This window comes from Mastigoproctus giganteus, chromosome 8 (assembly GCF_048544385.1).
Source record: "Mastigoproctus giganteus isolate SK-2022 chromosome 8, ASM4854438v1, whole genome shotgun sequence".
NCBI lineage: Eukaryota > Metazoa > Arthropoda > Arachnida > Uropygi > Thelyphonidae > Mastigoproctus > Mastigoproctus giganteus.
In genome coordinates this window covers 126,247,886-126,272,512 of record NC_143582.1, presented here as the reverse complement: position 1 = coordinate 126,272,512, position 24,627 = coordinate 126,247,886, and the positions used below count along the sequence as shown (strand labels likewise).

The following is a 24,627-nucleotide window of genomic DNA, read 5'->3' as shown; positions in this document are numbered from 1 at the left end:
TGTCTGCAATTCTGCACAGACACGATAGGAGGGAGTATATGATGAGAGCCCTGCCGATCAATTCGGTCCTGGAAAGATTGTGCAGGGCTCAAGGGGTAGAATTTTTTTCAGCCTGGTCTGTACTTGTTAACAGGAGAGACTGCTTCTACAGAAATGGGATACACTTAAATAGAAAGGGTGGAAGAATGTTTGCTGATGCTATCGAGGCAGTGTTAGGTGGGTTGGAAAACTGCTAGATTGGGGGTATACAAGGACTAATAGATTAACATTGGCCACTGGCAGAGGAAAAAGTGCACTGCTTCTATTGGAATGAGCAGTAGCCTGGAAAATAAGATGCAGGATATTTCAGAGACTGCTGGGAATCATGGGGGTACAAGTAAACACATGGGTTGGGTTAGGGTAGCTAAGAATAGAAACAGGTGCAGGTATACTTGCGTGTACACCAATGCTAGGAGTTTAGTAAATAAATTTGATGAATTTGAGGTATTGCTCAATACATCAAAGGCAGATATTGTTGGGATTTCAGAGACGTGGTGTCACACAGATATAAGGAAAGCAGAACTGGAATCTGGGGAGTACAATGTCTACAGAAAGGATAGACAGGATAGGAAGGGAGGATGGGTTATGCTATTAGTTAAGAAACACATAAAATCCAAAGAAGTGAAGCCAGTTGCATCGCTGGAGAGTGCAGTGTCAAGTGAGTTTGGTATGACATAAGCATTGGGAAATCAAAATTGAGAGTAGGAATGTGCTATAGGCCTAATGACTCTGATGAGTATAATAAGAAACTGTACAGAGAAATTGAGTGGGCCGGTAAATCAGAGAGTCTTATAATGGGGGATTTTAACTGGAATCTGGGGGCTGTTCACTCACACACTAGCAAGGCTTTTGTGGATTTATTGGATGATTGTTTTCTACATCAGCATGTTCGGGAGGCAACTAGAGGGAGTAATACTCGTGATCTGATTATCAGTAGTGATTCTTCATGCATTAAGAATCTGCAGATAAATGAACCACTAGGTGGCAGTGATCACAGTGTTCTGAAGTGGGATTTACTCATAGAGGTAACTACCATTAGGGGTAAAGGGAAGGGGTATTGCTTTCGTAAAGGCGACTACGATGGACTGAGACAGTATTTAAATTCTATACAGTGGGATCAACTGATGATGTTACCAACAGCAAATTCAAAATGGGAAGCATTCAAAGAATTTATCTTGGAAGTTACTAGGCTTTACATACCAACTAAAAAATATTGTTCAAGGTTTAGGCCTAAATGGATGTCAGATGAACTAATGAGGCATATCGCAGAGAAGAAAAATGCATGGGAAACACAAATTAACACGTTACACAGAAGCCTATGATAGATACAAGTTGATCTGTAACCAAGTTACAAAGGAAGTTAGGCAGGCGAAGGCAGATTACGAGAAATCCTTGGCAAGGGATGCGAAGAAAAACACAGCAAAGAGTTCTTTACTTATGTAAACTCTAGAAGGAAGGGGATGAATCAGATTGGTCCACTTGATATCGATGGGTCAACTGTTGATGATCCTGCTCAGGTAGCTAACAAACTAAATGAATATTTTGCATCGACATTCACACATGAGGAGTTATTCACCGAGGGGAATGCCAGAGGTGTATTCAACTCTGGCAGTAAGCTAGAGAATCTTGTAATAACTGAGAGTAAAGTGGAGGAGAAATTGTTGAAAATAAAACAAAAAAAAGCACCCGGGTGGATGGGATCTATCCAGTTATATTAAAGGAGGCAGCAAAGGAAGTACGCAAACTCTTATCCATAATTATGAGAGCTTCCTTGAACTCAGGGGAGGTACCCATGGACTGGAGATGTGCAAATGTGACCCCAATTCACAAAGGAGGATTAAAGGCTGACGCAAGTAATTATAGACCTGTGAGTTTAACTTCTGTTCCCGGAAAATTAATGGAGGCACTGGTTAAAGAAGCACTGCAGGATCATCTATACAAGACTTCAGTTATAGCTCGGACACAGCATGGTTTTGTTAAGGGGAAGTCTTGCCTGACCAATTTGATTGGATACTATGATGCAGTCAGAAAAAAACTGGGTGCAGGGAATAACTTTGATATTATATACTTGGATCTAAGAAAGGCTTTTGATGCTGTTGCACATGGAAGACTGCTGCACAAATTGGAGCAGTGTGGCATGGGAGGCAAATTGCTGCTATGGATAAAGGGATGGTTGAAGGAGAGAAAACAGAGAATGGTAATCAATGAACACTGCTCATCGTGGACTAATGTTATTAGTGGAGTTCCTCAGGGTTCAGTGTTGGGTCTATTATTGTTTTCTGTATTTATAAATAATATTGATGATGGTATATCAAGCTTATGTCCAAGTTGGGGGACAATACAAAAGCTGGCAGTGTTGTTAAGGACACTACTGCCGCTATACTGCTGCAACAGGATCTGGAAAGGTAGAGCAGATGGGCTGAGAGGTGGCAAATGAAGTTTAACATTGACAAATGTAAAGTACTACATATGGGAAACAGCAACGCCAGAGCAACATATCAACTCTGTGGTACTACACTGACAGTGGTAGAGAAGGAAAAGGACTTCGGGGTAATTGTGCAGGCAGATAGGAAGTTCTCTGAGCAGTGCAGACGGGCTGCAAGAGTAGCTCATGTTCTTTTGGCAATGACATACAGGAATTTTTCTAGCAGGAATAAGGAGCTGATTATTCCCTTGTATAAGGCAATGTTCAGGCCACACCTTGAGTACTGTATACAGGTCTGGAGGCCTCATTTCAAGAAGGATGTAGAGCTGCTGGAACTAGTACAGAGAAGGGCAACAAGGTTAGTGAATGGAACAAATTGTTGCTATTACGAAGAAAGGCTTAAGTTTTGCAAATTACAGTGTCTGAAGACTAGGCACCGGCGAGGTGATCTGATAGAGGTGTATAAAGTCTTGAATGGTTTGAATATGCTCAATGCTGATGGGATTCTGCCTCTTGCTCAGAATAATCACCTGAGAGGGCATAAATTCAAATTGAGGAAAGACAGATGTAGGATAGATTTGTGGAAATTTGCCTTTAGCCAGCGGGTAGTTTGTTGGGGGAACAGACTTCCTTCCCTTGTTGTGGAAGTTGATAGCCTAAATAAATTTAAGGCTCAGCTGGACAGGTATTTCGAACGAACAGAAGGGTGAAGTGGAAGTTTTTTTTTTTTTTTCTTCTGGCTGATGCTGCATAAGCTTGCTTTTTTGCATCATATGCCTCTTCTAATGCTAATGCTAATACTGTTGCATATGGAAGGCTGCTGTGCAAATTGGAGCAATGTGGCATTGGAGCGAAACTGCTGCTATGGATAAAGGGATGGTTGAGTACTGTATGTAGGTCTGGAGGCCTCATTTTAAGATGTAGAGCTGTTGGACCAAGTACAGAGAAGAGCAACGAGATTAGTGAATAGAACAAAGGGTTGCTCTTACGAAGAAAGGCTTAAGGTTTGCAAATTACAGTGGTAATCAATGGAAACTGTTCATCGTAGACTAATGTTAGTAGTGGAGAATCTGAGGGTTCAGTGTTGGGTCCATTCTTGTTTTCTGTATTTATAAATAATATGATGATGGTATATCAAACTTAATGTCCAGTTTTGCAGATGACACGAAGGTTGGCAGGGTTGTTAAGGACACTACTGATACCATGTTGCTGCAAGAGGATCTGGAAAGGTTGAGCGGATGGGCTGAGAGGTGGCAAATGAAGTTTAACATTGACAAGTGTAAACTACTACATAACAGCAACCCCAGAGAAACGTATCAACTCTGTGATACTACACTGACAGTGGTAGAGATTGAAAAGGACCTGGAGGTAATTGTGCAGGAAGATATGAAGTTTTCTGAGCAGTGCAGAGTGTTAGCAAGGGTAGCTCATGGTGTCTTATCAATGATATACAGGAATTTTTCTAGCATGGATAAGGAGGTGATTATCCCTTTGTATAAGGCAAGGCCACATTTTGAATACTGTATACAGGTCTGGAGGCCTCATTTTAAGATGTAGAGATGTTGGAACAAGTACAGAGAAGAGCAACAAGATTAGTGAATAGAACAAAGGGTTGCTCTTACGAAGAAAGGCTTAAGGTTTGCAAATTACAGTGGTAATCAATGGAAACTGTTCATCGTAGACTAATGTTAGTAGTGGAGAATCTGAGGGTTCAGTGTTGGGTCCATTCTTGTTTTCTGTATTTATAAATAATATGATGATGGTATATCAAACTTAATGTCCAGTTTTGCAGATGACACGAAGGTTGGCAGGGTTGTTAAGGACACTACTGATACCATGTTGCTGCAAGAGGATCTGGAAAGGTTGAGCGGATGGGCTGAGAGGTGGCAAATGAAGTTTAACATTGACAAGTGTAAACTACTACATAACAGCAACCCCAGAGAAACGTATCAACTCTGTGATACTACACTGACAGTGGTAGAGATTGAAAAGGACCTGGAGGTAATTGTGCAGGAAGATATGAAGTTTTCTGAGCAGTGCAGAGTGTTAGCAAGGGTAGCTCATGGTGTCTTATCAATGATATACAGGAATTTTTCTAGCATGGATAAGGAGGTGATTATCCCTTTGTATAAGGCAAGGCCACATTTTGAATACTGTATACAGGTCTGGAGGCCTCATTTTAAGATGTAGAGATGTTGGAACAAGTACAGAGAAGAGCAACAAGATTAGTGAATGGAACAAAGGGTTGGTCTTACGAAGAAAGGCTTAAGTTTTGCAAATTACAGTGTCTGTGGACTAGGCACCTGGAGGTGATCTTTTTGAGGTGTATAAAGCCTTGAATGGTTTCAGCATGCTCAATGCGGATGGGATTCTTCCTCTTGCTCAGAATAATCACCTGAGAGGGCATAAATTCAAATTGAGGAAAGACGGTTATAGGATAGATGTATGCGGAAGTTTGCCTTTAGCCAGCGGGTGGTTGATTGCTGGAACGAACTTCCATCGTTGTAGAAGTTGATAGCTTAAATAGATTCAAGGCAAAAGTTGACAATCACTTGGAGCGAGTGGACGGGTGAAATAAAGATTTTTTTTTTTTTTTTTTTTTTTTTTTGGCTGATGCTATATAAGCTTGCTTTCTTGCATCATGTGCCTTTGCTAATGCTAATACTCTGGGGTTACTGCTTGCCATATGTAGTACTTTACATTTGTCAATGTTAAGCTTCATTTGCCACCTCACAGCCCATCTGCTCAACTTTTCTAGATCATGTTGCAGCAGCATACTGTCATTAGTGTCCTTAACTACCCTGCCAAACTTCGTATTATCTGCAAACTTGGATATCAAGCCTGATATACCATTATCAATATCATTTATAAATAAAGTAAACAGCAATGGAGCACAACACTGAACCCTGAGGGACTCCACTAATAACATTAGTCGATAAAGAGCAGTGTCCAATGATTACCACTCTCCATCTTCTCGCACTCAATCATCCCTTTATCCATAGCAGCAACTTGTCTCCAATGATGCACTGCTCCAATTAGTTCAGCAGTCTTCCATGTGCAACAGTATCAAAAGCCTTTCTAAGATCCAAATATATGACATCAGAGTTATTCCTTGCATCCAGTTCCTTTGTGATCACACCACAGTATCCAATGGTCAGACAAGACTTCCCCTTAACAAAACCATGCTGTGTCCGAGCTATAACTGAAGTCTTGTCTAGATGATCCTGCAGTGCTTCTTTAACCAGTGCCTCCATTAATTTCCCTGGAATAGAAGTTAAACTAACAAGTCTATAATTACTTGTGTCACCCTTTGATCCTCCTTTGTGAATTGGGGTCAGATTTGCACATGTCCAGTCAATGGTTACCTCCCTGATTCCAAGAAGGCTCTCATAATGATGGCTAACGGTTTGCTTACTTCCTTTGCTGCCTCCTTTAATATACCAGGATAGATCCCATCCACCCGGGTGCTTTTTTTTGTTTTATTTTCAACAATTTCTCCTCAACTTTCCTCTCAGTTATTAGAAAATCATCTAGCTCACAGCAAGAGTTTACTTCACCTCAGGCATTCCCCTCCCTGAATAACTCCTGATGTGTGAATGTAGATGAAAAATACTGATTTAGTTTGTTAGTTGATAATCCTCATTTACTGTTAATAATCCTGCTCAGGTTTGTTACCTGAGCAGGATTATCAACAGTTGAACCATCAATATCCAGTGGACCAATCTGATTCATCCTTTTCCTTCTAGTTTACATAGTTTATGAAAAGAACTCTTTGCTGTTTTACTCTGCATCCTTTGCCAAAGATTTCTCATAATCGTACCTAATCTCCTTTGTGACTTAGTTACAGACCAGCTTATATCTATCATGGGCTTCCATATCAACCATTAATTTATATGTATCCCATGCATTTTTCTTCTCTGCCACATGTCTGATTAGTTCGTCTGACATCCACTTTGGCCTAAACCTTTAACAATATTTTTTAGTTGGTATCTAAAGCCTAGTAGCTTCCAAGATTAATTCTTTGAATGCCTCCCATTTTGAATTTGCTTTTGGTAACATCATCAGTTGGTCCCACCATATAGAATTTAAATACTGTCTCAGACCATCGTAGTCGCCTTTACAAAACAAAAACCTTTCCCTTTACCTCTGATGGTAGTTACCTCTTTGAATAAATCCCACTTCAGCACACTGCAATCACCGCCACCTAGTGGTTCTTTTATCTGCAGATTCTTAATGCATGAAGAATCAATACTGATAATCAGATCAAGAGTATTACTCCCTCTAGTTGCCTCCCAAACATGCTAATGTAGAAAACAATCATCCAATAAATCCAAAAAAGCCTTGCTAGTGTGTGAGTGACCAACCCTCAAATTCCAGTCAAAATCTGGGAAATTAAAATCCCCCATTATAAGACTCTCTCTGATTTACTGGACCACTCTATGTCTCTGTCCAGTTTTTTATTATGTTCATCAGTCATTAGGTCTATATCACACTTCTACTCTCAATTTTGATCTCCTAGTGCTTATGTCACACCAAACTGACGCAACACTGCACTGTCCAGCGATATCAACTAGCTGCACTTCCTTGGATTTTGTGTTCCTTAACTAATAGCATAACCCCCCTCCTCCCTTCCTATCCTGTCTATCCATCCTGGACACATTGTACTCCCCAAATTCCAGTTCTGCATTCCTTATATCTGTGTGACACCATGTCTCTGATATCACAACAATATCTGCCTTTGATGTTTTGACAAACACCTCAAATTCATCAAATTTATTTACCAAACTCCTAGCATTGGTGTATACGCAAGTATACATGCACTTGTTCCTATTCCTAGCTACCCAAACACAACCCATTTGTTTACTTGTACTGCAGTGACTCCCAGCAGTCTCTGAAATACCCTGCATCTTGTTTTCCAGGCTTCTGCTCATTCCAATAGCAGCAGTGCAAGAATCACTTTCACCTCTGTCAGTGGCTACTCTTAATCTATTAGTCCTTGTATCCCCCTAAGCGAGCAGTTTTCTGAACCACCTAACACTGCCTTGATAGCATCAGCAAATATTCTTGCACCCTTTCTATTTAAGTGTATCCCATCCCTGTAGAAGCAGTCTCTCCTGTTAACAAGTACAGACCAGGCTGAAAAAAATTCAACCCTTTGAGCCTTGCATAATCTTTCCAGGGCTGAATTGATCGACAAGGCTCTCGTCATATACTTCCTCCTATCGTGTCTGGGCATAATTGCAGACACTTTCAAATTCAACCCTAATTCACAACTTTTTTTCAACAGTGACCTGTACTTGTTAAGCAATTCCGCTAGTCTCCTACTCTTAATATCATTGGCAAAGGATGCAAAGAAAAACAGCAAAGACTTCTTTACTTATGTAAACTGTAGAATGAGATAAATCAGGTTGGTCCACTTGATATAGATCGTTGAACTTTTGATGAATCTGCTCAGACAGCTGAAAAACTGAACAAGTATTTTGCATCTACATTCACACATGAGGAATTCTGTAAGGAAGTGGAGGACAAAGCTTATTAGACTCTAACAGGGAGCTTAATGATTTTGAATGGGTTGATCAAGCTCAATGATAATGGGATTCTTTCTCATGCTCAGATTACATAACTGAGGGGACATAAATTTAAATTGAGGAAAGACAGTTGTAAAATATATGTGCGGAAATTTGCCTTTAGCCAGTGGGTAGTTGATTGTTGGAACAAACTCCCATCTGTCATTGTGGAAGCTGATAGCTTAAATAAATTCAAGGCAGAACTGGACAAACTTTTAGAGCGAATGGTTGTGTGAAATTGGGAATTTTTTTAGCTGATGCTGTTATAAGCTTGCTTTCTTGCATCATATGCCTCTACTAATGCTAATCTATAGAGATCTAGAGGCCTCACTTTCGGAAAGATCTGCTGGAACAGGTGCAGAGAAAGGCAATGAGATTGGCAAAGGAAACAAAAGGGGTGCTCCTACCAAAAAAGCCTTAAGTTCTGCAAACTGCAGTGCCTTGAAATTAGGCACTTGCAGAGAGATCTGACTGAAGTGTTCAAGGCCTTGAACAGATTCAGTAAGTTAAACATTGATGGCATTCTTCCGCTTGCAAAGATTACAAATGTGAGCGGGCATAAATTCAAACTGAGGAAGGATGGTTGCAGGATAGTTGTGTGGAAGTTTGTCTTCTTCCAGTGAGTGGTTGATTATTGGGGAAAACTTCCATTTGATGTTGTGAAACTTGAATTTATTCCGTGAATAAATTCAAGGAAGAACTAAATAAATTGTTGGAGGTTACGGATTAGTGTGAAGTTTAGGGTTTTTTTTTTTTTTTTTTGGCTGATGCTTTATAAGCTTGCTTCCTTGAATCATTTATCACTACTAATATAAACTGTTTGTCAAATTTTCAATGTTTAGTATCAGTAGTGGCCATGGATGGATCCAGGTTTTGTGCAGCCTGAAGCTTATATGATTTTTGGCGCCCTTTTCAAAAATGAGAATACAAAATGACAAAATACAAAATTAGGTACGATAGTGAATATTTATTTATAATGAGAAAAGAAATCACAACAAATTACAAATTTAAAGAAGCTTACAAACTTACAAATACTACAAACATCACAAAATCATTCTCCACTACCCACCCACATACTTCTGGTGTCAAACTCTAGCAAGGATGATACACAGATGACTTATCTGGGTTCTTGAAACTGAAAAGCTGCTAAACAACAATCAGTTTGGATTCCGACAAAATAGATCCACTTTGGACCTCATGGTGAAAGCAGAGACTAATGCTTATGTGAAAAACGAACATCTTGTAATGATAAGTTTGGATATAAAAAAGGCTTTTGATACAACTTGGAGGTATGGCATATTACGAGAACTTTACTCCCTAGGATTACGAGAACATCTACTGAAATTCATTCAAAACTTTCTTCAATGCAGAATCTTTCAAGGTTACCAAACAATGCTTTCTCGTATTTTTACTCAGGAAGAAGGGGTCCCACAAGGATCAATACTTAGTGCTACTCTTTTTTTCACTCAGGCTGAACACTATAACTCAGAACATTCCCAATACTGTAGAACTATATATGTATGCTAATGATCTCGCTATATCTTGCAGTTCAAAAAATATTCATACCATTGAAAGACTTATTTAGGGATACAACTGTCCCTAAATAAGCTAGAAATATGGACACTGCAGAATGGATATCGTATGTCTGAACAAAAAACAGTTGCAATTCACTTCTGCAAAAAATATAAGCTGCATCCAGAACTTCAGCTTGTTTGTTATTTGGAGCATTAGCAACTAAGGCCATATTGCTCCGGGATATGCGGTGGTCATTCCCTGACCTTTCCGCATCCTCTGTATTTGGTGGTGATGGGCTCGAACCCCGGTCTAATCAAGAAGCGTGTGCTACGCACTGCTGCTCCTTCCCACCTGGCTATGGAGGTGCCTATACTTCAGCTAAATAATCACCTGGTTCCTCTCACCAGTAACCTTTGTTTCCTAGGTTTAATGATAGTGATAGACACCAAACTCAACTTTGTCTCACATATAGAATATCTTCGAACAGTATGTCTGAAGAAACTTAACATGCTCAAATCTATTTCTGCCATGAAATTGGGTGCTGACAGATACACTCTTCTACATCTGTATTGTGCCCTTATCAGAGCTCATCTAGATTATGGTGCTGTTGTCTGTGACTCGGCTAGGAAAAGTGTGCTGACTAGACAGAATACTATCCAACACAGTGCCCTACGAACTGCTCTAGGGGGCGTTTAGAACATCCCCTGTCCAAAGCCTTTATGTAGGGGCACATGAACCTCCACTTCACCTTAGAAGGAAAATGCTGCTTCTCAATTATGCAGCCAAAATTCAGTCTTCCAGCCCATCCTCTTCACCCAATTCTTTTCAACCCTGAATGGACCGCATTCTACAACAGCAAACCGGCAGAAAATAGACCCACTGATATTCGTCTAAAAGATTTATTGCATACTTGGAACATTCCATTTGACAATATACATCAAGAGACCGATGTAGCTGATCCACCCTGGTCTGTAAATCTCATTCACTGTGATATCTATTTTCATCAATGGGGTAAGAAATGTCTCGAAAATGAAAGTATTAAACAACTTCATAAAGGCCATGCACTTGACAATTCTTAAAGTTCCCTAATATATACAGATGGTTCAAAAACAGACTCTGTCATTGGTGCTGCAGCTGTCTTTTCTTCTTTTAATTTCCATATCACTACCAGTTGAATGTAGCAGTTATACCGGAAAACTATATGCAATAAAATTAGCCTTAGAGAATATTAACACTTTCTACAATGCTAGCAGTGTAATATACACCGATTCCATGAGTGCAGTATCTGCATTAAACAATAAGTCTTCAATATTGCATCCCATCATAAAACAAATCTTATCCCGTTTAAATCATCTAAGAAGTAAAAATCACTCAGTAAAATTTTGCTGGATTCCTAGGCATTCTGGTATTACAGGTAATGAGAAAGCAGATCAGGCTGCCAAACAAGAGAACAGTACAACAGCAGCAAAATATCAAGTGCCATATATAGATTATTTAAAGCATATTAAAAAAATCCGTACTTTTCAGTGGTCCGAAACTTGGAAGTCACAATTAAACAACAAATTGCTCCAAATCAAAGAGAAACCAGAATTATGGAATTCTAGCTACAGACAAAACAGACAGGAAGAGGTTGTAGAATGAAGAGCTAGCGAGATTATGCATAGGGCATACACACCCAACCCACATGTACCTGCTCATGGGGGATGACCCACTGCTATGCATGCACTGTTCATTGCCACTTACTGTCAAACATATACTCTTATATTGTACGCATTATGCTTATATCAGGAAAAGTGCTTTCCATTCACTGTCAAGATTACAAGAACCTATATCACTTGTCCATATTATTGGAAATAATGCAAATCTAAATGAGCTATTTAGCTTTCCCAAGCAAATACGAATATATGAATTCATATGATGCAAAAATTGGACTGATTAAATACATAAAATTATAATATAAGAATAGGCACATTTTGGCCCAAGTTGCCCTTGTGCCCAAAAACAATCATACCAATACTTCCAGTGTCAAGTGCCACAGGGTACGTTCACATCACGATTGGACCTCTGGCCCTGCACGTTCATGTCATGATGTCGGGTGAGTACGCATAGTGGGTGGCAGGAGTATTCCTGTAAGCCATTCCTACACCAGGACAGCTAGCATTAACTATATACAGAAGCGACTGCGAACCACATAAATATATTCCACCAACCCAAACTAAATGTATCCCCAACTCAACTTCACCTTAGAAGGATCCCAAAATTGCCCACAGACATTCCAATCCAACCCGACATACGTGAGGGAAAGTGTGATGGAGAGGAAGTCAGAATAGAAAGATACAGCCGTCTTAACCGATTGTTGTTAAAATATCTTACTTTTGAAATTTTACAAAAATATATGACCACCTCTAGCAATGTTGAACACATTGCTAGAGCCTTGGAAGAGGATGGTGCAAGTGAGGTGTCCTGAAGCTTAAGCCTCATTAGCTTCACAGTAAATCTGCCTCTGGTATCAGCAAATTATTCAAGAAAGCGTTTTTCTTTAAGAAAACCCCCAAACATGTGAGGTGCTAGAATCAATAGTACTTAGCACTGTGCATGGGCTGAAGGTTGAGAAGATGAAAGAAGACACTTGTTGACATTACACTTGAACTTCTGTAGATTGCAATTTTCAGGAAATACATATGAAGGAAGGTTGTTCCAGAAAACAGAATTTGAATGAATGAAGAAAGGAAATGAGGAGGAAGAAAAGTTGGACAGTAAAAAAATGTTGACTGGTAGTGGCATACATTCAGACTGCTTTGGAAGAGAGAGTGGGAATTACAGAAGCCAATTCAGAAGCACATTGCCCATGGAAGTATCTAGAAAAAGGCATGCAGCAGAAACAGGACATCTATGTCACTGAGAGTGGAAAGACTCTGTTATAGATGAGCCATTAATTAACCTAACTGTCCTCTTTTGAATGGAATCTGGAAGTCCGTTTTGGGGTCACTGCCCCAGATGAGAGAACAATATTCCAAGGTAGGCCAGATTTGCCATTTATACAGAGTGAACGGCTTTGGAAGAAAAGTAATGCCAAGAGTGAAAGAGAAAACCCAGTTTTTCTAGATGCAGATGAAGCAATATTTCTAATCTACTTATGCCAAGTAGAGATTAGAAGCCAGGGTAATTCCCAATATAGAGATACATGATCTTGCCTAAAAATCAGAGTCGTTAAAGATAAGAGTATGAGTAGCAGAATTATTTTTGGGAGATATAAGACTGGTTCTATGTTTTAGAAGGATTCACATCAACTAAATTATCTTTGCCCCACTGAAGAAAATACCTGGAGATCAGCATTTAAGGAACTGGTAGTGGATATTTGAGAAGTTGAAGCTGTTTGTGCAGGGCAAGGTTTCTCAAACTGGAAGGTGGTATGCAATATGCTATCATCAGCGTGTGTTACGCACTGCTGCTCCTTCCCACCTGGCTATGGAGGTGCCCAAAAACCATAAGATGGAAGCACATTTAGAAGACCTTTATGTGAAACATGATCAAAAGCCTTTGAAATGTCAAGAGTAACTGCTTGAGTTTCACCAAACTTTTCCATTGAATTTGTCCATAGATGGTTAATATAAGCCAGATATCACCAGTGGATTGACACTGACAGAATCCATACTGGTGATTGTTGATCAGATGGAAGATTTCTAGATAGTTTAAGAGTTGGCAGTTAATTGATTTCTCGATTACTTTAGAAATAGAAGTCAGTGCAATGGGCTGATAACTAGATAGGAGGGATGCCACCCTTCTTAGAAACTGGCTGGATATAATTTCCAAGCAGAAGGGAAACACCTTTAGAATAAGAAAGTGAAAAAAAGATGACACAGAATATGAGTAATTTCAGGAGCACAGGGTTTGAGAACAAGTGGAGAAATAACATCAGGACATTGAGCTTTCTTAGCATCAAGGTTGTTCAAAATCCTTCTGATATCCTTTTGACGGAAGGCCACAGAAGGCATTGAATGGACTGTACTGGAAATGGGGAGGTGGTTTACCAAAATCATCAATACACAAGTTGAAAGAAAAACAGGATACTAGTAGGTCAGCTTTATTTTGGGCTGAAATGGCAATAGGTTCATCTGGTTTTGACTGAGGTGGGAACAAAGATGGGCGCAAGTTGCAGCAAATAGCTTTGGCAATAGACCAGAATGTTCAACTACCATTTGGACAAGAAGAAAGTTTTCTGCCCTTACCTGTTCGAAATCTAGTTTGGACTGATATTTTAAGGCTTTACAATTGTTACCAGCTTTGGTGTAGATAGAAAATGAACCTGGAGATTTGGATACACGCCAATTATGATATGCAATTCTTCTCTTGAACAGCCGTAGCACATTTATTGGAAAACCAAGATTTAGATAAAAGGACGAGTTTGTAAGGTGGAGTGTGAAATAAAGTATTCCATCCCTACAAGAATAATTTCACTGACACGATATGAGCAAACATTGACATCAGAAGTTTTGAAACAGTAATCCAAACAAGTAAAATAAATCTCATAGATCATCTCATTTTGCATTCTTGTAATCCCAAACAACACAAGGTTGAGAATGGCCACAAGAGAAAGGCTCCAGTGGAGAAAATACCATCACCAAGTGGTGTCATGAGGTGCTTAGAGGACCACTCACCTCGACAGTGTACTTAGAAGGATTGCTTGTGAGACTGATTGTTAGTAATTGCAAAAGCTTTAGCATCTCAACCAGCTGGGTCCATGTGACTAGAAAATGGAAGCCAGTTGCAGTTGTAGACATTAAAATCACCAAGTAAAATTACCTCACTGTTACGAAAGTTGGACTGGAACGAGTCAAGTTTCAAAGAGAGGAAGTCAACAAATTCCAAGTGATTAGTGGAGTTGGGAGAATGATAGAGGCAAAAGATGAATTTGACAGAACGTGGTAGAGAGAGATTTTAAGCCAGAGAAGATTGAAACGAGGAGCTTCCAAATTATTAAATCTCTAACAGGGAATAGCAAAATGGACATATGCACAAGTACCACCTTTGAAGTGAAATGAATTGTACAGCGAATAATTCGGACAACTGAGAGGAGCAGTGGTTGAATCAGCCGATAATTGGGATTCTGTCAGAGAAAGTACATAGGGGTCTGGCAGACTGTAAGTGGAAATGGACATCGTCGAGATTAGAACTGAGATCACGTATATATTTGTGAACGGAATGAGAAAGTGTTTGGGAGGTTTAGATCTATTCGCAGATAAGTTTGTTCCATTAGTTTGACAATTCATGATATATTCAACAGTAAAAAAAGGTTACCAGATGTTGAAATTTTTTGGTGTGGGTATTAGAACCTATAGTACTTAGTACCGTGGTCGGGTTGGAGGTTGAGAAGATGAAAGAAGATATTTGTTGACATTAGACTTGAGCTTCTGTAGACTGTAATTTTCAGGAAATACTTATGAAGGAAGGTTGTTCCAGAAAATGGCAGTTGAATGAATAAATGAGGAAGATGAAAAGTTGGTTCTGTGAGTTTGAAGTTGGACAGTAAATGGATGTTGGCTGGTGGCGGCACGTGTTCGGACTGTTTTGAAAGAGAGAGCGGGAATTATAGAAGCCAATTCAGAAGAACAGTGCCCATGGAAGTATCTGTAGAAAAGGCATGCAACAGAAACAGTACATCTATGAGACAGCGAGTGCAGAGACTCTGTTATAGAGGACTCATTAATTAACCTAACTGCCCTCTTCTGAATGGAATCCAGAAGCCTGAGAGAGATTTTGGGAGCACCGCCCCAGATGTGGGAACAATATTCCATAGTAGGGCAGATTTGCAATTTTTACAGAGTGAACAGCTGTTTGGAAGAAAAGTAACGCCGAGAGCGAAAGAGAAAATCAAGTTTGTTAGATGCAGAGGAAGCAATATTTGTAATGTGCTTGTGCCAAGAGAGATTAGAAGTCAGGGTAATCCCCAAAAGAGATATCCTTTTGCCTAGAAATCGGAGTGTCACTAAAGATAAGCATAGGAGCAGAAGAATCCTTTTTGTGAGATATAAGACAAGACTGAGTTTTAGAAGGATTGAAATCAACTAAGTTGTGTTTGCCCCACTGGAGAATTACCTGGAGATCAGCATTTAAGGAATTAGTAGCAGATTTTCAAGAAGTTGAAGCTGATTGAGAAGAACAAGGTTTCTTGAAATGGAAAGTGGAATGCAATGTGCTATCGTTGGCAAAACTATGGATAGGATATCCAGTCAATGGAAGAAGGTCATTAATATACAAGAGGAAAAGAGTGGGGGAAAGAACTGAACCTTGGGGGACACCAGCATTAGTGGAGAAGTTAGAAGACAGAGAGCCATCTACCATCACCCTCAGTGAGCGATCAGAGAGAAAATTGGATAACCAATTACAAAAAACAACTGGCAAACCATAAGATGGAAGCTTGTTTAGAAGACCTTTATGCCAAACACGAACGAAAGCCTTTGAGGTGTCAAGAGCAACTGCTTGTGTTTCAAAGAACTTTTCCATTGAATTAGTCCATAAATGGGTAACATAAGCCAGAATATCACCAGTGGATCGATACTGACGGAATCCATAATGGCGATCGTTGATCAGACGGAAGGTTTCTAGGTAGTTTAAGAGTTGGCGGTTAATTGATTTCTCCATTACTTTAGAAAGAGTAGAAGTAACTGAAATGGGATGATAATTGGATGGAAGGGATTTGTCACCCTTTTTCGGAACTGGCTGGATATGAGCAAATTTACAAGCAGAAGGAAAAACACCTTTGGAATAAGAAAGTGAAAAAAGGCGGCAAAGAATAGGAGTAAGTTCAGGAACAGAGGTTTTGAGAACAAGTGGAGAAAAACCATCGGGACCTGGAGCTTTCTTAGCATCAAGATTCGTCAAAATCCTTTTGACATCCTTTTGACGGAAGACCACAGGAGGCATTAAATGGAGCACGTTGGGAATGGTGGGAGGTGTTTTACCAAGCTCATTAATACATGAGTTGGAAGAAAAATGGAATGCTAGCAGGTCAGCTAGCATTCTTTGCTAGCTGAGCTTTATCCTTGGCCGAAGTGACAACAGAACCATCTGGTTTGGACAGAGGTGGGAGCAGAGATGGGCAAAAGTTGCGGCCAATAGCTTTGGCAAGAGACCAGAATGCTTGGCTACCATTAGGGCAAGAAGCAAGTTTTCTACTCTTAGCCTGTTCAAACTCTAGTTTGGACTGATTAATAACTGCTTTACAATTGTTGTGAGTTTTGGTGTAGGCAGAAAATGAAACTGAAGAATTAGAAAGAAGCCAATTATGGTATGCAACGTTCTTCTCTTGAACAGCCTTAGCACACTTATTGGAAAACCAAGGTTTAGATAAAGGACGAGATTTTAAAGTGGAGTGTGGGATAAAGGATTCCATTCGTGCAAGAATAATTTCACTGACACAATCTGAGCAAATGATGACATAAGAAGTTTTGAAACAGTAATCCGACCAAGGAAAGAAGAAAAGAAATCTCGCAGGTCATCCCATTTTGCATTCTTGTAATGCCAAACAATACGAGGTTGGGAATAGCCATTAGATAAAGGCTCCATTGGAGAAGAGACAACCACCGAGTTGTGATCTGAGGTGCCTAAAGGACCTCTCACTTCGACCGTGTACTTAGAAGGGTTGTTTGTGAGAAAAAGATCAAGCGTGTTGGCTGTATGGTTACGATTGTCCGGTATTCTTGTAGGTAAATGAACAATCTGTGCAAGGTCATTGGTAATTGCAAAAGCCTCAGCATCTCGACCAGCTGGGTCGGTGTGACTAGAAAACGGAAGCCAGCTGGAGTTGTGAACATTAAAATCACCAAGGAAAATTACCTCACTGTTAGGAAAGTTGGACTGGAGAAAGTCAAGTTGCAAAGAGAGGAAGTCAAAGAGCTCCAAGTGAATAGTGGAGTTGGGAGAACGGTAGAGACAACAGATGAATTTAACACAATGAGGTAGAGATTTTAAGCCAGAGAAGATCAAAGAGAGGAGATTCCAAATTGGCAAGTCTCAGACAGGGAATATCAGAATGGACATATGCACAAGTACCACTTTTGAGGCAAAAGGAATCATAGAGGGAATAATTTGGGCAACTGAGATGAGCAGTAGTTGAATCAACTGATAACTGAGATTCTGTCAGAAAAAGTACATGGGGTTTGGCAGACTGCAAGTGGAAATGGATATTGTTGAGATTAGAATTGAGACCACGTATATTTGTGAAATGAATTAGGAAGTGTTTGGGAGGTTTAGATCTTTTCGCAGATAAGCTTACTCTATTAGTTTGACAATTCATGGTATATTCAATGGTAAGAAAAAGTAGGTGGGACATGCTGTATAAAGTAATGAAATTTTTGGATGTGGCATACACATGGTAAGAATATACCCAGTTCCTTGACATAACATGGCCTCGACAATGCTCCCGCATACACACTACTCAGACTCCCTCCAGTCATTATCTGGGAGAGTAGAGGTAGCAAGATTATACACTAGCTGATCCGGAAGCCTTCTAGAGAGTTACCAATAGGTTCAGTCCGGTGTACTAACTAGCGGCCGGCCTGCGAACACCGTTTTAGAGCTGTACCCTCAAAATGTAAGGAAGATTGGATCTTGCCACAATGTTCATCATAACCTCAAAAGTCATCAATCATACTGCATGATGGAAGAGATAGGGAAGGGTTGTCGTGAACTTAACTCTAGAGACTAAACATGGGTTCCACCACTTCAAGTCTCCAATAAGGTGCCCACACGGCATTCCTCCATGTGGTGTGGGCACCACACCTCGACCCCTGCTTATGTTGGTTCACACCTGGGTGGTCGCCCACCATGTGTTTGTGCATGGAGGTTATACCCAGGATTACTAACAGTCCCACCATTGTGAAGGTGTAAGCAGAGGATTTGGCTGCCACAGACCGTCTGTACTTCGTCGAAATTGGGTCCACTTGACTTGAGTGTCACCCGAATATCAGTTCCATCAACGTTTTAGACTCCCAGGTAGCAAGGACAGCTTGTCTGGCATATCTGAGAGAATGTCTGTGACAACCTCAAGGACCATAAGCTGGATTGGCTTGACAATACCCCCCTACATGCACTCTACTTGGACTCCCTCCAGTCACTATCTGGCAGAGTAAAGGCAGTGAGAATAATACACCAACTGATCCGGAAGTCTTCTAGAGAGTTACCAATAGGTTGTTCAGTCCGGTGGGCTGTCTAGCAGCAAGCCTGCAAACACCGCTTTAGAGCTGTGCCCTCAAAATGTAAGGAAGATTGGATCTCGCCATAATGTTCATCATAACCTAAAAATACATCAGTCATACTGCATGATGGAAGAGATGGGGGGGGGGAGTTGCCAGAGCTTTGCTCTAGAGACTAAACATAGGTTCCTCTACTTAAGCCTCCAAAAAGTAAAGTCGTTCTATTATGCCGGTTGATGAGAGTCATCTACCACCTAGTATTGCCTGCTAACACAGAATGGTGGCATTCCTCCATGTGGTGTGAGTGCCATCCCTTGACCCCTGATTACATTGGTTGGCACCTGGATGGTCACCTCCAGTATGCGAGATGTCTTATTTCAGGACTTGCACATGAGAGTTATACTCAGGGTTACTAACAGTCCCACCCTTGTGAAGGTGCAAGCGGAGAGTTTGGCTGTCACAGACCGATCTGACCACCAAAATTAGGTTCAGTTTACTTGTGTGTCACCAGAATATCAGTTCCATCAGCGTTTTAGACTCCCAGGTAGCAAACTGAGATTGGCATACCTGAGAAAATGTCTGTGACAGCCTCACAGAACAAAAGACAACTGTTTTTTTGTTTTTGCTGATGTTTATACAGCATCAGCCAAAAAAAAAAAAAAAAAAATTTCCTATATCACCTGTCCATGCCCTTTAACAGTTCATCTAATTTTTTTTTTTAGTTTATTCAACTACTGAAGGACTTCTGCATCACTAGATGGAAGTTTGTTCCAACGATAAACTACCTACTGGTAAATATATTTAGTGGTTTGCATCAATATATATATATATATAAGCCAGAGCCAAAGTCAAATGTTTTTATGTTGGGTTTCAGTGAGCTTAAGAAACTATGTTTTTATCTTGTGCACAGTATGTGCATCATATGGAAGTTTCGATGAACCTCTTTTAAAAAACAGACTGCTGCAATGACTTCAGTAAACTTACATATGATTAAGAAATCGCTAAGTTTTTGGAAGGAAAAGAAAACAGCTAAATGAATGAATGAAGGCTATGTGTCCTAAAATTCTGCTATTTTTATTTCTGGTAAAGCAATGTTTTCTAATTTTCTGTCTTCTTATAAGAAGACTTAGAAAATTATGTAATTCAAGAAGCTTCACAACACCGGTGAATAAAGAGAGGCCAACTATCAAAACAATGGCAAGGACTGTTTGTTGAGATTAAAATTTTGAAGTGGTATCATTTTCCAGTAATAGTATCAAATATTTCATATCCAAGGATATTTCTGATAAAGTTTCAGCTTTATCAGTTTTTTCAGCTTTTTCAGCTATTCTGAAAAAAAGCAGGGAAGTCCCTCCTCCAAATAGATGAATCTGTCAATACCATTGACAATCCCCAGTTCATTTTTGTATGTACAAGGGAAAAGATAGTACATGCATTTGCATGAGTGAAAAAGAGTTTAAGCCTATGATCACTCTATTTAGTAGCCCATGTGACTACTAAATATAACGACGTTCTTGTATTCTCTATCTTATTAACTTCTCTGACCTTATGTGGTTGTCCAGGACATAAACCAAAAATTTATTTATTTATTCTTGAAGAATTCTTCTGCAATCCATCATGTCAAACTGGCAGGCAGCTTCTTTAAGAATCATTCCCTTAATAATTAGTTAAGCCAATAATTAGTCCTTAAGTGGACTAATTATTGTCTGTTTGCATTGAATGAGTTCCATCCATGACGGGAAGTTAGTTGGAATTTTGCTACTGAGTTAATGAAGTTAACCCAAACATTGTTGATATCTGCTGTTTCTCCTCTGTGGCATTATTTGGAGAACTTGGGTTCAGTTCCCACCAGAGAATTGAATCAAACCCAGACCTATTCAATCGAAGCTGTAATTGGGCAGAGGAAGTAAGGTTACCTCTCCAAAAGGTTATTCCAGGTTTTATGGCCTGCACAACATACAAATCGATTAACTTCTATGGACAAATATACAGAGGTTGCAGTCAACCCTCAATATATATATATATATATATATATATACACACACACACACACACTGAGAGGCTGGCTGTGGCCCTGGGGTAACGTCGGCACAAATTTGCACATTGAGAGAGCAAGCCCATATGCTGCCACAAAAAGTGCACAGCCAATTGTTATGTGCTGTGCTGTTATGTCAGCTGAAATAAAACAGTTATAATGAAGTTGTAAACTTTTCTGGCCTCGGCTATCCAGAGTCATTTAGTCAAATTGTCACTCAGCTCTCAAGGATACCATCCAAATCATAAATTACATCAAAGTAAAAGCCCTAAACTGGAAGCTATTTTGAAAGATGTGACAAAATAGATTCTTAACACCAAAACTACATTTTCACTCTGAAAAATCAGTGCAAGGGTTTTTGAACTAAGAAATGTAATCAAAATTTTTCTTTGAGAAGAAACATGTCTTGGCTGAGTTTCAAGGAACCTATTCGACTGGAAAAACTGGCTATTTGGCGGGCATCTTTGGCCACTTGAATGAACTGAACACAGATATGCTGTCACCTGGTTGGTATTGGTGAAAATTTTTCAACCTTAATTAAAGCTGTTTTTTAATTAACGAAAAAAAAAATAGTGATTGCGAATGCTATGTGATTTGCGGGTACTGGTAAATGTGATTTCGATTTCTGGGTCGTGCACAAAAAATTTGAGAACCACTGTGCCTGACATATTTTTTAAACTTGTCAGTGATACGCTTGTTATACACAGAGTGAGTGGTCCAATATTACTATAAATCTGATCGTTTTTAAATTCGCACAAACTAAATTCATGGTAGTATTACAGTCGTAGTCATCTGCAACTTACCGTTAAAGCAAATTTGGTACTACACTTGATAACTGTAATCGCAATTAACAATCAATTATCAATCACATCCTTATAATTCTTGTTGCTTTTGTTTTCGAATGAATCGACTAGAAAATGGTATAATTACCTGAACAAAAATGTAAAATGTTAAATTTACGTATTCCCATCAACGCAGACGCTCATCCTTACTTGATTAGCACTGATAACATACGTAAACAAGATACTCAGTTTCATGGTCAAACGATCCAAATACGTAAGATATTTAACAGATCTTACAACACACTGCCCTTCTGAACTATAGTATATACTTTATTCCAAGCAACACTACAAGGCACATGTCAAAAAAAAAAAAAAAAAAAAAAGATTCAAAGCCTCGTTTAGAAAAACAAACAACGAAAGAGAAACGTAAACAGGGGCATAACAATGAGCAGCAATTTTCATTTTCCACCCAAAACATCGCATTGTAAAAAGCACACCAGTTTCGTAAACATTAATCTGTGGCCCGAGTCACCTGTCCGCTTCAGGAACTAGTTCCTGTTCGAGTTCTGCTACGCAAAAATTAGCTTCACAGGGCTTATGCCCTAAACGCTTTAAGACTGTATAACAGATTTAATTGAAACTAGTTCCCTCTGTCCCGGAACAACTCGCATTCTAGAAATAAATCGATATAATTCTCGGCGTCGCAGGCAGACGAAGGTATAAAATTATATTATATTAAAAAAAACAAAACACACACAGTCATATTAGAACCACAGATTAGTCTTATCTTATCTTCCTTCGTGGATTAGGCGATCCGCCTGTTCCGATCTCGAAAAGGTCTGACCATCTTTTCTTTGGTCTTCCTCTGTCTCTGTTTTTTCCTTTTGCTCTATATGTATAAGCTAATTTAGGGAATCTATTATCTTCCATTCTTTCTACATGTTCTTTCCATCTTTGTCTATATTCTATAATTTTTCCATTGATTGAGTAAATCTTTAATTCCTTTCTAATATTTTTTTCTAAAATTATATAATTTTGTACATCCTTTAACATATCTTAAAATTTTCATTTCTGCAGCTTGTGCTCTATTAATGTCTCTTTGTTTCGGTATCCATGTTTCAGAACCATAAAGAAGTGTTGGTATTGCCATTACTTTGTAAAATCTCAATTGTTTCTTTCCTTGTTTTCTTAGCCAGAGTTCTTTCATTGTTCCACATATATTTTGAAATTTTGCCAATTTCTGGTTCATATCTTCTTCGACATCATATGTTATATCACATCCTAGATATTTAAAATGTTTTACTTGTTCTAATATTTTATTGTCTATAACTAAATTCTGATGGGATCCTTCCACTTGTTCAGATTACGAACCTAAGGGGGGCATAGATTCAAATTAAGAAAGGACAGATGTAGAATAGAAGTGCGGAAATTTGCCTTTAGCCAGCGGGTAGTTAATTGCTGGAACAAAGTTCCATCTGTCGTTGTGGAAGTTGATAGGTTGAATAAATTTAAGGAGGAACTGGACAGGCATTTCGAGCGAATGGTGTAATTTTTTTTTTTTTTTTTTGGCTGATGCTGCATAAGCTCATACACTTGCTTTCTTGCATCACATGCCACTACTACTACTACTACTACTACTACTATTTTTGTTCTCGCCGTATTTTTCCCTTTAAAAGCCATTGTTCTAGTTTTCATCGTTGATATTTTAACTTTATATTCTTCTGTTATTTGGTTTAATTTAAATACTGTTCTTTGTAAATTATCTTCATTATCTTGAATAATTACTTGATCATCTGTAAATAACAGTGCATTAATCCTATTCTTTGTATTTAAATATACAGGGTGATTCACTACCAGTGCGATAAACTTGCAGGAGGTGTAGGGGACACAAAGACGAACCGGAATCACATAGCACTGCAGGGTCCGAAATGCCATCGTCATGCGGGAGGTCGCGTGAACAAAGAAGCAAAGAAAAAGAACAGAAACAGCAACTTGTTAGTGTAACAGAAATCATTTTAATGGCAAGTTTTACATTTGCATAAAGCCATGCTACAGAAGGTGTTCGAAAGTTCGACCAGAAACAGTCACATAGGCTTCACGGCGCCGCCGCATGGAATCCCTAACGTTCTGGAAGATTCCTGGTGTGTCTCGAATCTCCCCGGCAGCTACAGAGAAGCGAGCGATGAGGTCTTCAACTGAATAAACGGGGGTCTCCTCGTACACCAATGTCTTCATTTGACTCCAGCAAATGAAGTCTAGGCATGATAGGTCCGGCGATCTAGCAGGCCAATGAGCCGGACCACCACGACCTATCCAATGCTGTCCAAATGTAACGTTTAGGTGTTGGCGGACGTCATTGGTGTAATGTGGGGGAGCCCCATGATGCTGGAACCACATTGACCGGCGTAACGACTGAGGAACATGTGCTTCTTCAATAAGTTCGGCCAGGACTTGCTGTAGAAAGATCAAGTATGCCCTACCGTCCAGACGAGGGAGTAGAAGGTACGGTCCAATGAGGTGGTCTCCAACAATACCGGCCCAAACATTGACAGAGAAACGGCGTTGAGTTGCACGTGTTCGCGTACCATGGGGGTTCTCCAAAGCCCACAAATGGGCGTTATGTTGATTGAAGGTTCCCTCTCTTGTGAAACTTGCCTCATCTGTGAACAATACGGACGCAGCAAATGCGCTGTCTGCCGCACTGTCACAGAAACCAAGTAGCAAAAGTCCTCTGGAGTGGATAATCCGCAGGCTCCAATTATTGGACGCGTTGCAAATGGTATGAACTCATTTGGTTCATTGACAGTATCCTCCATACAGTGGATTGGGAAATACCCAATCGTTGGCCTATCGCTCGAGTACTCGTACTCGGATTGCCTTCTGCAAGACGTAGAACATTCTCCTCATTGTCTGGCCTCCTCGTCGTTCGCTCTCGATTCATGGTACCTCTCGTGAAACAACCAGTCTCACGTAACCTTCTGTGCACACCTGCGAAAATCGTATGATGAGGAGCATGCCTGTGCGGGATACGTTCCTGGTACAAAAGCAGAACGGCGCGCCCGTTACAGTC

The 24,627-nt window shown here is 39.7% G+C and overlaps 1 protein-coding gene across 2 annotated transcripts in view; it reads right to left on the bottom strand.

Moving 5' to 3' along the window:
• LOC150081810 (WD repeat and SOCS box-containing protein 1-like) overlaps positions 1-22,425 on the bottom strand; it is a 193,487-nt gene extending 171,062 nt beyond the window's left edge. Inside the window, exon 1 of one of the 2 annotated variants that reach the window (XM_090379714.1) lies at positions 22,313-22,425. The gene's annotated coding sequence lies outside the window, so the exon portion shown is untranslated. Of the gene's footprint in view, positions 1-21,705; positions 21,925-22,312 lie in introns of those variants that run through there. The other variant, XM_090379713.1, reaches the window with a different exon arrangement.
• Between the last annotated feature and the right edge of the window lie 2,202 nt (positions 22,426-24,627).